Source organism: Dioscorea cayenensis, unplaced genomic scaffold (assembly GCF_009730915.1).
Source record: "Dioscorea cayenensis subsp. rotundata cultivar TDr96_F1 unplaced genomic scaffold, TDr96_F1_v2_PseudoChromosome.rev07_lg8_w22 25.fasta BLBR01000054.1, whole genome shotgun sequence".
NCBI classification, from domain to species: Eukaryota; Viridiplantae; Streptophyta; class Magnoliopsida; order Dioscoreales; family Dioscoreaceae; genus Dioscorea; species Dioscorea cayenensis.
Window position 1 is genome coordinate 42143 of NW_024086445.1, and position 12279 is coordinate 54421.

A 12279-nucleotide genomic window follows, 5' to 3' on the forward strand; every position below is an offset into this window, starting at 1 on the left:
AAAAAAATGCATCACAATTGTCCAAACAAGAAAAAAAAACACCACATTGTTCATGTCACAACATTATGCCAAATATGACAACACAAAATAGCACTCTAGTTAACACCCAAATTTTTTTATAACAACTCAAGCTCGACGACCACCCCTTACTTGATCAAGAAAATCATCCATCCAAATGCATCGAAAGGAATGGGTTTTGTTCATGAACCCATTAGCTAAAGGGAGATTTTGAAGCAAATAGTCATATGCTCGTCCAAGATCATGTTTGGTATAACAATCACTCAAAGTAATGATCTCATCAAATAAATATTTGCTAATAAATTTATTCTTATCCGCCTCTAGTGCATTTGCAATCCTACCCAACTCGAATTTAACATCTCACATGATTTCTTTATCCGCCTTGGCACATTTTGCTCGTTTTTTACTTTCCTTAGCCTTGGAGGTAGAACTTGCCAGTGCATCGTTGATAGGAGATTGACTTTGTGCCATCTCATCAAAATCATTAAGCCCTTGGGTTTGATTGTCAAGGTCAATTATTGGTGTTGGTGGTTGTTGTTCCATACGCGCACCTAAGCTTCTAGAGCTTTGAGAACCTGTTCTTGCAAAAGATCCCGTTGCTTGATCGTTTCCACATACAATTGCCATCTCTTCATAGTCTTGAATTGCTTTGTTAATATAAATCTCTTCCCCAGGATATGCCTACAAACATAAAATAAACATTTCGTGATTTTTGGTCAACGCGCTAATATTACATAAACCCATATATTACTTATAAAATTCAACTTTCTATGTATGTTCGGGATTCTTCCTCCCCCATAATTATTTTTTTTTTCCGCATCATCCCATGACACACCACTTAAACATTTGATCTTCTTTATTATTAACCATATTTTTCTCACATGCCGCAAACGATTTTTGACATGTGTGCCACTTACCACCAAGTTGAATCTTGCACCAACTGCCCTAGCAACGGAATTGATAGCAACACTCTTAAATCCTTTGTCAGATTTGAGCCCAAGGTTTGCTTGCTCAACTAGAGATGTCAACATAAACAAGGTTATCATAGGTGCCCATCGGAAATTAGTTAACGTCTTCCTTCCAAGAAATTCATGATTCTCTTGTGTCATATCTTCAAAATCCATCTGCTAAGTATCATAATTAACATTATAGTAATTATTTCACACATAAGAGCATTCAATAAATTGCAAAATACACAATATCCCCATTATTAAAAGCAAGGTAACAAAAAAATATATATATGCTATAAGAATAAGTTTCATTACATAATTTGCTTTCTATATAAAATAACAAAATTTGAAGATATCTTTCATAATCTCTTCAAAAGGCACACAAAAATATAATTAAAAAAACACATAAAACATAGAAAGTTTTTTACATGTTACTCCACATATCATTCATAATTACTTCTCGAATTGATAGCCATTCTCTAGCTTCTTCTAGAACTTGAGATTGTGTTCTCACCTCACGCACATTTAGTTCCCATTCTTCAAGGTTTGGTATATATATATATATATCTTGACCTCTTAGTAAAATATAATTATGTAGAATACAACAAGCAATGACAATATCAACTTATGTGCCAAAAGGGAAAAATGGTCTTGATGTTAAAATTTTGAAACGATTTTTCAAAGCTCCAAAAGCTCGTTCAACCGAAGTGCGTAATGAAGAATGTCTATAGTTGAATAATTCTTTCATGTTTGATGGTGTACGTGCACTAAATTCCTTAAGATGGTATCGAACACCACGAAATGGTGAAATAAACCCCGGCCTTGTAGAGTACCCGGTGTCTACGAGATAGTATTTCCCTACAAGAAAATGGTTACAAGGTTTTGGGTAATTGCACTAAATTAAATATTTTAACATTTTATAGAATGATATAATACCTTCCGGTACTACAAGTCCATCATCTCTTTCCAAAGCATTCTGAAGGACCAGTGCATCGTGTGCGGAACCCTCCCAACCAGCTAATACATACGTAAATTTTAATTCAAAATCAACCGCGGCTAATACATTTTGAGTGGGATAGGGTTTTCTTCCACGAAAACAGGCTACAATATCATGCGGAACAGATGCATGGATATGAGTACCGTCAAGCGCTCCAATACAATCCTATATAATTAACAAATTAGTTAATTATATTACCAATGTTTGATTAGGAATTTAACTATACTTAATCCTCTAATATTTACCTTAAAATATGGCATGAATCTTGGATCTTGTGTCATGAGTGGACTAGTAGTTGTGCTAGGTTGTTGAATTAGTTCACCTTGAAGTTTTCCAATAGCATGTAAAACATGGTTGAAATATCGGCTAACAGTTTCCTCAGAGCATAGAAAATTAACGCTAATAACCCTATTCCTCACATTATGCCCAACAATGTAAAGAAACATAGCTACTTGTTCTGTAACACTTACATGTAAAGTGTTGTATAGTACTCCTTTTGCTTTCAAAGTATCACACAATCCAAAAAAATATGCCCTATTCATCCTCAACATCGATATACTAATCTCGTCCGATCCATGGACTATTCTTACAATATAATTTGTGCGTTGTTCATCTCTATTATAATAAGGCTCCAATGTTAAATGGAGTCCTCTTCTTTGCTTATACCACATTGAAGCAAAAATAGAGACAAACAAGACCGTTGCGGCCGATGCATGCACACTCTCACAATTTGAATCCATCTATAAAGCAAATATTAAATAAAAATAAACCATTACTCTTAGAAAAAGACCAAACATATATACCAACTAGAATCTTTTCAACTTGTCAAACAAATTACCAAAATTTAGACAACATATATCTCAACTTACATATATGACAGCGTTTTGGTAAAGATGATAGTAACCTCATCACAGGATACTTTATCATTTGCTAACAAAACAGACATGTAATTTCTCCATCTAAATGGGTTTCTTTAATTATGATTGTTTTGAATGTTAGTGTTTAGTTTTATGACTTTTTTGTCCCATCTAATTATGAAATCTAATTGTGATTTGTTGTGAAATTTCCTTTCATTGAATTAATTGCTCCTTTATTCCAAATCAATACATTCATCAGCAACTATTAAATATGAACTAGTGTTTCTTGTTCTTTTTGACTAAAAAATTATTGAATTAATTAATGGTTAACTTTTTCCTTAATTAGTCATTAATATTCATGGTTTCTTTTCAAAAATCATGTGGGATGTCTATAAAACAAAGCTTGTAGACAACCCTTACCTATGTTACCAAGTTATCAATTTATCAAATATTATTATAATTAAGTTTCTTTAAGATAAATGATTGATATTAATCAGCCATATAAATCCACTTAAATGTGCATCCATTGATGAGTGAGTGAATGCCATGTGTTTCATTTTTGAAAGTTTCTTAAATGTTTTTTTTTTTGTTTTAACAAGTTTTCACTTCAAAATTTTTTCCAAATATACTAAATATATTAAAATTGACTATCATTTCTTCTAATATCTAGTCACATGCTTATCTCCTCCATTCAGAATATACCATACTAAGAACATAATCCACCATCCATAATGACTTTTATATTTATTTATTCCCTCTCTCTCTATATATATATATATATATTTTTAGGCTTGGCTCCTTGATTTGGTTACAGTTTATCCATTACCAATTTTAAACCCACAAACATAAGATTTAAAAAAAAACAATAAAAAAAGAACATTATCATATTCTCAAAGCAAACAATCTCCAAGCAGAAAACAAAATAAGAACCAAAAAGTAGCGCACGAGAACCAATCCATCCATTAATTTCATAAGCATAAAAAAGTACCTCTTGCTCTTGAGAAAGAACACCTCCACTTTGAAACACCAAACTTAAATGGAGAAGGTGAAGCGAGGACAAGACGGTGCAAGCTTGGACAAGACTGTGGGTGGTGGACAGTGGTCGTGCTCCGAAACACGAACGGCGATGGAGGAAGGTCGGGATCCAAAACACGGTCGGCCGGTGATATTGAAAGTTTCTCCAAACCAAAGGGATGCAAACCAAAGGGAAGAGAAGGAGAATAAGGTTGAAAAGGTAAAAGTGATTTTAAGAGGTTGCTTTTGCTATGATTTCACTTACAGCCAAATTGACTGTAAATGAAAATACAGCAAAACATGTACTTTCCTGTAAAACTTTTTGCATGTAAATATTTTTACATCAAACCAACACCTTTTTCCATGTAAAAGTATTTACATTACTGTCACTTGCACATACTTACTACCAACCAAACAGCACCTAAATTACAACATGTGCTTTATTTATTTATTTATTTTAAATTACCAATAGTTTCATATTTATTAAATGATATAAATTGGGTTTATGGAAAGATGAATAGACAATTGTAAAAAAAAGATGAAAATTTTAAATAAAAAAAATTAATGATGGTAATAATATATATTACCCATATTCTAATTAAGAAGAATAACAATTCTCTTTTTTAGTATAGGTTTGTTTTTCACATAAGTGTCTATAATGTTACTGTTCAATTTATCATGGTTTTGTTATTAATTTTTTAATTTGATTGCTCAATCATTTGTTGTTTGGGTGTATTCTTTTTATTGCAAATATCACAATTGTCTAATATTTTCTTATTTGGATTAATTTGCAGGTAGTGAAAAGGCAAGTAAGTGTTTTGCTAAAAGTTTTTTAGATCTATTTTTTCAAATTATCTATAAAAATAGATATACAATCTGCTCCCTAAGTAACACATTTAATTTTTTTATTACAATTAAGTTTTATTTATATTATTTATGATATTAATAATAGAAAATTTTTAATTGCACTTATTCATTTATATAATAAATGTCCATAAGACATTTGAAATCAAAAGTATACAACTGTTTCCATTGTATGAGTTGTTTAATTATATTATTTTTATAATCTGAGAGTGTTTGAAGAAATAAATTTTAATTTTTTATTGCATTTAAGCTTTTATTTATATTACTTATGATATTATTAATAAAAAAAATTTTAATTGTACTTATTTATTTATACAATAAATGCCCATAAGACCTTTGAAATCCAAAGTATATAATATTTTTCATTGTATGAGTTGTTTAATTATATTATTTTTATAACAAAGTGTTTCAAAGAACAAATTTAAATTTTTTCATTACATTTAAGTGTTTATTTATATTGCTTATAATTTCAATAATTGAAAAAATTTTAATTGCACTTATTTATTTATGTTATTATTTTTTTTGTTAATTAAATTTCATATATGGTATAAAAAACACTGGTTATATAGGCCCCGTGACTTCTCACAACCCTTTTCAGCAACAAGGGCTTGTGCATCCAGGTTTATCGTACTTGCAAGCCACTAGTCCTCCTCAAGAGAAGCAAGCACGACTAAAACAACCATGTGATGACAAGCTTACGGACTAGGCAGTAGTTCATCTGAAAGTCAGCCGAGGTTCTTAACTCGATGGTCGGCATAAATCTACACAAGGATTAGACTACAAGGAGGAAATGACGTAGATCTTCGATTAACCCTTCACATTGCTGCCTGAGGCTTAGTCACCATGCCTCAGAATACCGGCATTTGCTTGTTGGCACTGCAACAACTCAGGTTACATTGTAGTAGGATGGCCGGTGGTAGCCAAAGTCAAAGAATAAGCTTCATGGTGAAGAAAACTGTGCAACAGATCAAAACGACAACTGGGAACCGGTGATTGCAGTCCATTTACTGGCTTGCTATTGTAATGAATTCAAGATCAATTAAGCTATAATCAATAGAACAGTGAATTAAGTACAAGATTTCTCAATCTCCAACTATCTTCACAAAAGAATTTAGTAAATCTAATCCTTCAAAAAATGCAAAAATCCAGCTCAAAAATCCAGCTGTTCAATTTGGAAACAACCGACAATATAGCAAATCCATCATCTAAACACCCATCCATACTCAAGTTCACAATTAAGCAACATAACAAGAGATCAAATTGCAAACAAGCACCAAATGAAAATGTTAAGCTCAGAGCTATAGATCAATAAGAAATAGATAGAAGACAGGAAAATATTGGAAATCACTTCCCTTCTGCTAGATCACGGGAGAAGATCGCCAGAAACACCAATTAGGCTTAAGAACTCTGTTTTCTCTTCTCGCTCCTTTCTCCTTCCTTTTAATAGACCTCTATCTTGGGATTAGACCTCCGCCTTGGGATTAGCTCTCATAATACACCTATCCCAATGAGTCATTACATTACCTCATCCATCAAGCATGACCATGCCCTCAAGGTTAAAGTGGAAATACGCTTGGATCAAACTATGTAGATTCTCCAGGAAAATAAGAGTTTATTTTAAATCTTGAACAACATCAACCTTGCAATTTGATAATCCAACCTTTGATTTCTTTCTATGATCCACAAACCAGTGTTTCATGAGCAAGTATTGCAAGCTAATTCCAATGCCACCACCAACAACATTAAAAACAAGAAACCCTTTCAAACCAATGTGATCTGCCAACGACCTGATTGGAAGATCAAAACCATTCTCTTGCAGTGCATTTGGGAGCAACATTGCATCTTCAGTTTGCTCACATCTACTTGCAGCCTTGATAAAACAAGTCCAAATTCTATGATATGGCTGCAGACCATCTCTTTTCATCTCCAGAAGTTTTGTAATTCCCATGCTATAATCTCTATTTTTTAGGGAATCATCAATAACAGAATTCAAAGGTAGTGTAGTAGACTTTATCCCAAATGCTTTCAGGTTATTGAGAACGTTCTTTGCTTCCTAAGGTTGACCACCTGAGCCATATGAAACAATACGTAGATGCATCGTAGCCAGTGATGGTTGCACACCATCTTCTTCCATCAATGAAAGCACATTCTCAGCTTTAGAGCGGTCTTTGGACTTTCTATATATCATCATCATTATATGGTTAATTAACCGATCCTGTATGCATACTTTTGATCTTTTTTTCTCAAAAAGTTCCTCAGCCTGTTCCCACAGTTGTTCCTTAGCACATGCATTTATCAGAGCATTCCAGATTTTCCTATCAACTAGTGACCGTAATATGACATCCTCAACAATGCTTTCTACTCTCTGGGACATCTTTAGCCTGCCATATGTCTCTATCAGATTAATATAAATTGAAAGATTGATTGCAATGCTAGTCCTTTCAGCCTGATTGTTGCTCCCAATTGGAAATTCTGCAAATCTTCAGTGGGGGCTGAGAAAAAAAAGAGAAGGAAAGAGAGAGATTGAAGAAAAAGGAAGATGGGAGAGATAGAGGAAGAGAAAAGGGAGTTTTAGGCCAAAGATAGCCTTCTCCATTCATTAGTACTCTGTATATATGGAATCAATACAAATGCTAATAAACTTTTCCAGTCTGCCATTTCAATAAATGTCTGCTGTGCCAGGACAGCTTGGAACATAACCACAACCCTTCTAAATACACCTCGCCTAATTACATCCATACTCTCCTAATTACATCCATAACAACCTCAAACAACCAACATTATACTATATTTCATTATAATATGAAGTCTTTAAATTTGGAGAGCGGTTTGTCTTTAGTTTGGCGCGCACTCCTTCGCAACTCAATTCCTGCTTCCTTTAATGAGTCATGAGTAACGGCCTCCTGTGCAACAATTGCCCCGTCTGGATTTGATCCTTGTCCTCAAGGTTGAATTCAGGAAATTTACTCTTGAATGCAGTGCCATCCTCCCACGTTGCGTCCTCGACTGACTAATGAGTCCATTAGACTAGCACCTTTGAAAAAATCTTTCCTTTCTTAATAACATCCAGATACTTTAGAATTGCCTTCGGCTGCAGTAACGGATGTTGATTAAAGAATTCTGCAGGTAATGAGTTAAGAGCAGCTGAAGGATCACCTATAAACCGCTTCAGTTTTGAAACATGAAATACATTATGAAGTTTGGCCTAATCTGGGAACTTTAAACTGTATGCAACCGCGCCCACTCGTTCGATTATCTGAAACGGCCCAAAGAACCTGTGGGCGAGTTTATGAGAGGTTCGACGCACAAGTGATGATTGCCGGTAAGATTGTAGTTTTAGTAGTACCCAATCACCCTCATTGAATTGAATATTTGTGCGGCAGGCATTTGCTTGGTTCCGCATCCTCTGCTGGGCTCGTTTTAAATTTTCCTGCAATGAAGCTATGAGTGATGTACGGTCAGTGAGTATCTCGTCCACTGATGCCACCGTCGATGAGCAGGAGAGGTAATCAACTAAGGATGGAGGCGATCTACCAAAAACCGCTTCAAATGGTGACATTTTAATTGCAGAGTGCCAAGCGGTATTATAGTGCCACTCGGCCCATGGTAAGTACCGTGACCATTGCCAGGAATTGTCACCAGTGAAATACTTGAGGTAATCCTCCAGGTACCTGTTGAGCACCTCCGTTTGTCCGTCCGTTTGCGGGTGGTACGTGCTACTCATCGCCAACAGTGTGCCCTGCAATTTAAACAAATCCCGCTAGAACTAGGACATGAACAATGGATCGCAATCAGATACAATCTGGGCTGGCATCCCATGAGTTTTAATCACATCCCTTATCAAGATCTCCACAACCTGAGGTGCTGTAAAGCTGGGTCCCAAGGCAGAAAAATGGGCATGCTTGGACAATCGGTCGACGATCACTAAAATAGTCATCTTACCTCCTGATGGTGGCAACTCGGTTATAAAATCCATTGAGATAGAGTGCCATATCTGTCCGGGAATTTGTAGTGGCTGCAATAACCCTTGAGGTGCTCGATTGAATGGCTTTGTTGCTTGACAAACAAAGTAGCTGGAAACATAATTCTGTACTGCCAATTGAAGCCTGGGCCAATAGAAAACTCCTGCCAATCTGGACAATGTGCACTACACACCTGCGTATTCCCTTGTTAGAGTTAAGTGGAACTCTGCCAGTAGCAATGGCCATAAGGCTGAGTTCGCTGGAATGCACACCCTGTTCTTAAAAAATAGGATTCCATTACGAGCAGAGAAATTAGGATGCTCTCCTGGTTCCTTGAGAACATTATCAATTTGTTGCAGTGATTCCGGATGGGATTTATAATCCAGACGAACAACATTCCAAAGAATCGGTTGTGGTCGTGATTCTGCAAATAGAGCATTGCAAGCAACCCGCTCAATTCATGACAAAGCGTCCGCCGGACCATTGAGCACACCCGGTTTATACTCAATGTCAAAATCAAACCCCACCAGTTTACAATGCCATCTCTGTTGTTCCGGTGTCTGAATTGTCTGATGCATCAGCGCTCGTAGACTCCGGTGATCAGTTTGGATAGTGAAACGCCTCCCCAAGAGATATTGGCGCCAATTTTTAACTGCCTTCGTTATCGCAAACATTTCACGACCATATGTGGATGCTGCTTGCTGCCTAGGAGTCAATTGTCGGCTGAAATAAGCCAGGAGATGTCCATCCTGTAACAAGACCAAGCCAATGCCAGTACCTGAAACGTCTGTTTGGACAACGACTGGCTTGGTGAAATCCGGAAAATGCAGTACTGAAGTATGCATTAAAGCTGTCTGTAACTTCTGAAAGGCATTCTTAGCATCCATTGTCCACACGAAGGAATCCTTCCTCAGCAAAGGAGTCAGGGGTGCAGCGAGAATAGAGTAACATGGCACAAAACGTCTGTAATATCCACACAATCCGAGCAATCCTCTCAATATCTTCAAAGAGTGCGGAATTGGCCAATTCTTGATAGTATGGATCATATCAGGATAAACGGCCACCCCATTTCCAGAGATGATATGCCTCAAGTAGCCGAGTGATGTACAACCGAATTCGCACTTGGACATCTTTGCGAATAACTTGTGAACATGGAGTCGATCAAGAACATCATGGAGATGAAGCAAGTGGGAATCCCAGCCGGAGTTGTAGATGAGAATGTCATCGAAAAATATAAGGACAAATTTCCTTAATACCTGCCTGAAGGTTGAATTCATCAAACATTGGAAGGTCGATGGAGCGTTCGATAGGCCGAATGGCATCACCAGAAATTCGAAGTGCCCGTCATGAGTTCTGAACGTCGTCTTCTCTACATCCTCAGGATGAATGCGGACCGGGTGATAACCAGCACGAAGGTCCAGCTTCGAGAAACCCCTGGCGCCGGCGATCTTATCCAAGAGTTCCTCCACCGTTGGAATTGGGAACCGGTCTTTGACTGTGACGGTGTTGAGAGCCCGGTAATCAACACAAAACCTCCAAGTTCCGTCCTTCTTCTTAATCAGTAGCACAGGAGATGAGAATGGACCGGTACTAGGCCGTATTACCCCCTCGGATAGCATCTCACCCACCAGTTTCTCTATCTCGGCTTTCTGGAATATGGGTATTTATATGGACGAACATTAACGGGTGCCGTCCCTGGAAGCAAGGGAATTCGGTGAACGTGAGGTCTGGCTGGCGGCAATCCATTTGGTGTTTGGAAGACATCACTGAAGCTGCAGAGGAGTGTCTTGATTCTATTGAGGAAGATGGCTGGTATATCAAGACCCAATTTTGGAGATGGGTCTAAAGTAACAGGTTCCACCCTTAAGTGATAATATTGGGCTGCGTCACCTCCTGACTTAGACAATGAAGCTGACCGGGTCATGTCACATCGGGTTGGATTCACCCCATTCAACAGAATGCGCGCACCCTAATGTGAGAACTCCATCCACAGGTGCTCATAGTCAAATAAAATCGGGCCCAATGTCCACATCCATTGCAGACCCAAGACCAGATCTGCGCCGTAGATCGGTAACAAGATTAAATCGATAGCGAAGATTGCATTTCCTAGTTTGAGTTTCACGGCCGAGCACTCACCACCACAGGACAGAGCATCTCCATTTTTGACAGTCACCTTCATATGAGCCGATGGCTGGACTGCGAGATTGAGGTGAGTCGCTAACTGTGACTGGATGAAGTTGTTCGTCAATCCTCCATTGACGAGTATGATTACCTCCTTGCCGTTGATAAAGGCAGAGAGTTTAAGTGTAGACGGCACCATGCGACCCATCAGCGCATGAAAAGAAATACAGGGAGTCTCTATCACCCACCCAGCATCAGGAGAGCTGGATTCTAGCAAAGCCCCGAGATCAGGTGGTCGTCTGTTTGAGTTTAAACAGAGAGGATTCATGGTTAATGAAAGAGGATGGTCCAAAGCGTAGCTCAAGTTTTCTGATGAAATCATCCCAAGTGGTGAGCTAATCCGTAGAAAGAAGCCATTTGAACCATTGTCTTGCAGATCCAGTCATATAGAATGCAGCCATGGCCAAGCGTTGATCCACTGGGATTTGATGAAAAAAGAAATAGTAATTAATATGGAATATCCAACCTGGAAAGTCTTCTCCAGAGAAAAGTTAGATCTCAATTTTGGGTTGATGGGTTGTAGATCCAGAGGTGTTTAAATGAAGGGATGGAGGCATTAGTTGAGACGACGGATGGATTGGAGTAACTGGGTGGGATGGGGGTAGTGGTAGTAATGGAGGTTGGCCGGATGAGAATGCAGAAGAAGACGCAGGTGAAGCTTTGTCAAGATGTTGAAGTTTCACCATCATCTCGGCCATGACTAATTGCTGAGCTGCCAGGAGCTACGAAGGATGTCAAAGGACTCTGAGTGATTCTTCCGCAATAGATCGAATGATTCGGAATGCTGTTGGACTGTGGTGCAGAGATCCAACTGCTCATCAACAACGTCGTGACGGGCGAGCTGATCGGCAATAAATGACTGCTCATCAACGGCACATGCGCGCGTCATCATCCCATCCGTCATGAATCAATGAAAGCACCAAATTGTTGCTCCCAATTTAAAATTCTGCAGATCTTCAGTGGGGGTTGAGAAAAAGAAGGAAAGAGAGAGATTGAAGGAGGAAGATGGGAGAGATAGAGGAAGAGGAAATGGATTTTTAGGCCAAAGATAGCCTTCTCCATTCATCAGTACTCTGTATATATATGGAATCAATACAAATGCTAACAAACTTTGCCAGTCTGCCATTTCAACAAACGTCTGGTGTGCCAGGACAGCTAGTAACATAACCACAACCTTCCTTAATACGCCTCGCCTAATTACATCCATACTCTCCTAATTACATCCATAACAACCTCAAACAACCAACATTATACTATATTTCATTATAATATGAAGTCTTTAAATTTGGAGAGCGGTTCGTCTTTAGTCTGGCGCGCACTCCTTTGCAACTCAATTCCTGCTTCCTTTGATGAGTCCTGAGTAACGGCCTCCTGTGCAACACGGATTAACCAAGTGTTGTGATGTTTTTGGAAAACCTATCTTGTAGAAAATATTG